Source organism: Genypterus blacodes, unplaced genomic scaffold (genome assembly GCF_046128005.1).
Source record: "Genypterus blacodes isolate CSIRO-AG114 ecotype Tasmania unplaced genomic scaffold, CSIRO-AGI_Gbla_v1 ptg000128l_1, whole genome shotgun sequence".
In the NCBI taxonomy this organism is placed as follows: Eukaryota; Metazoa; Chordata; class Actinopteri; order Ophidiiformes; family Ophidiidae; genus Genypterus; species Genypterus blacodes.
In genome coordinates, this window is record NW_027466930.1 from 1,823,528 (window position 1) to 1,826,603 (window position 3,076).

The following is a 3,076-nucleotide window of genomic DNA, read 5'->3' on the forward strand; positions in this document are numbered from 1 at the left end:
CCTTTAATCTGCTCTGATGATGCTTTTGTGTTTGCGTTCCTTCCCCTTATTTTTCTTTCCTTGTAGAATTCCTTGAATTGGGCTCTCGCCGGCTGTCTGTGGGTTACATCCTCTTACAGCACCGGTGTTTATTACAAGGTGTTGCATCATACCCAGCATGCTGCCAGGCCTGAGTGTGTCCCAGTTGAGTCAAATGAGTGACAATGCATATTCATCAACTCCACGTGGAAAATGTGAAGCAAGTCCTTTCAAGTTCAAAAGGAGGAGCCGTGCATCTTTATGAGGAGAATCCTTCCAGCCAGGAGATTAACGTTCATGTTTGTGTGTAGTTTTTTTGTGATGATCAGGCGAGAAACAGCGCTCCAGCTCTTTAAGTGGCATTCAAACACGTCACACACTAACGCGGCTGTAATTGAATTATGTCATTTCCTTTAACGCCACACACCGAGCAGGAACACTGTGATCAAAATAAAGAAAATAATCGATATGGACGGTTTGTTAACCTGAAACTAGATTGCTAACGCGAGTGTGTGTGTCGATAACAGAAATGCCAGGGGAGTGATTCAAACAGGCAGGAAGTGAGCAGCAGCAGGTCGATGATTAAGCCGCTCAAACATCAGCTTACAAATGAGAACAGAAACACAAGCTGCAGCGCATTCAGACAACAATCTAACATCTACCTTCTTAGTTTATTTATTTGATTATCTAGATATCCCCTTGCACACACACACACACACACACACACACACACACACACACACACACACACACACACATATTATAAACAGTGTCCTCTGCTGGAGAATCACAGTAATGTTTTAAATCGCTCCTCAGAGACAAAACAGGGAGAAGATGGATGGAAGTGACAGTGGCAGCAAACACACACACTTATTTCCAGCGGCAGGATTGATTTTTGAAAGCCAGCGTCTTTGCTGTTGTCACCGGGCGTCAGCAGCTCCGGCAGCCAATCAGAAGCCGTGCAGACGACGCCTCCAACGCTTCACCACCTGTTGGAATGTGGCTTTAAAAACAACAGAGGGATTATTTATTGACTCTGGTGACATTTTAGGGGGGAGAAAATACCTGAGCCAGTCAGACGTGGTTGTCAGCGGCGTGTCAGCGTGAGTTGATTCACCAGGCAATGCTGGAAATGCTAAACCATTCTCAGGCCTGTTACCTCGGCAACAAGCCATGCATGGCAGAAGGAATATGTTGTGGGAGAGAAAAGATGAGGATCCTGTCGAGGGGCTTTGACACTCTTAAAGTGATAGGTCGCCCCTCCACATCCCTGCTCGGGCTTCATCAACACTACACACTCACATCCAGGGTGAAAACCAGGAAAACACGGGCATTAACTCTTACATGACACAGGTGAGATCCTACAAAATAAAGGCTCGGTTCATTCGGTAAGTGGATGTAAAGGAAACGAGGCTGAGATGAACCTGATCCAAGCCCTCACATTAAATATAATTATGCTGAGTGTGGCTTTAATCTGCCTCTAAACGACTGAGAGACAGTGAAGATGTAGAAAATAACACATTAATGGTCGACTGAGGTCTTATGTTTGTTTGTTTGTTTCACATTTTTATTGGGAAGACAGATTTTTGTTTTAGAACGTTGTTAATTATCTCATCAACTTTAAGAAACATCATAAAATGTGATATATAATGTTGTATTCAAAGAAATGCATGATGTGATCCTGCTCATGCTGTGGGTTTGTTTGGCTGGAAGTACATGATTCCATTTTAGCTCTGAATAAATAAAAGAAAGGCTTGAATGTGACTCAAAGCAGACAGACATCATAGTGACTGATGGGGGATCAGACGGACTACGGCCCAGAGCGCCAAGAGCGCCACAGATGGAAGCACACACAAGTTCACTTAGAGTTCATGAGGATCTCACAGTAACAGATTGTTAAAGTTGCACCTCCGCATCTATCTTATAAGGCCAAACAGATGAATGGGTGTGTTGTAAAAGTCTTCCTCATCTCCAGAGTTATAACTATAATTTTGTTTTTATCCACGACCAAATTCATCGTCTAAGCTTGATCACACACCAGAGAGCTAAACATGGACGCTCTCTCTCTCTCTGAAAACACTTCAGCCTCACATAAACACACAGATTATTCCTTAAAAAGAGAACAACATGCTGTACAGACTGTAAAGACAACTGAGATTTTAGATTCTGAACTTGTGGATGTCAACTGGAACTAAAACCGCGAAGCTCCCAAAGCCGCATACTTCCACATAAATAACACATGCGGTGTGAACTCTTCCACTCTTCCTCCCGAGCCGATGAGTGAGTAAGTGTTTGAAGTCGACTGCTTCCTCTGATTCACTCTCTCGTCCTCTGTTTTCAACATTTCTGCTTTGATGAGACGCTGCTGCTGTCAGCTTTTGACATTTGAGGATAGCGGCTCTACGGTGCCAGCACTGAATGTGGCAGAATTACTAGAATACTATTAGTGTAATAGTTATACACACACATGAGTAAATCAAGTAGTATCCTCATTCTCAACACGTGGACCCAGATAGAAGTATAATTTAATCCAGATCTGGAGCAAAATCCATTTATTCCCGGCCCCCCTGTAAGACTGGAATTTATGGATACATTGTTTTGGAGGTGTTTGAATCTAAATATCACTAAATTAATCTGGTGACACTGAGGGCATATAGTGAGAACTCCTGCTGCAAAATCCAAACAGCCACAAGGGGGCAGCAGAGAAACGAGGTTAACTCTAACAGTCGTCTCTGTTGTGAGCAAATGAGGATGAACTGATGACTGAAACAAATCTACTTCAGAAAGTATGGAATGAGCAGGGGACTGGAACAAACACACACACACACACACACACACACACACACACACACACACACACACTTCTGTCCTCTCTGAAGTTGCTCCTGGTTCAGCTGTTATTTTGTTTTCTCCCTGTAACAGCAGTGTTCATTATGTAATTACACTACATATTCCCAGAGTGCATCACTGCCTCTGTGGGGAAACTAAGGATTGTTGCTGAGAGTTGATACATGAAAGCGTCTCACATTCCTTTAAAGCATTAATTCAAGTAGAACAA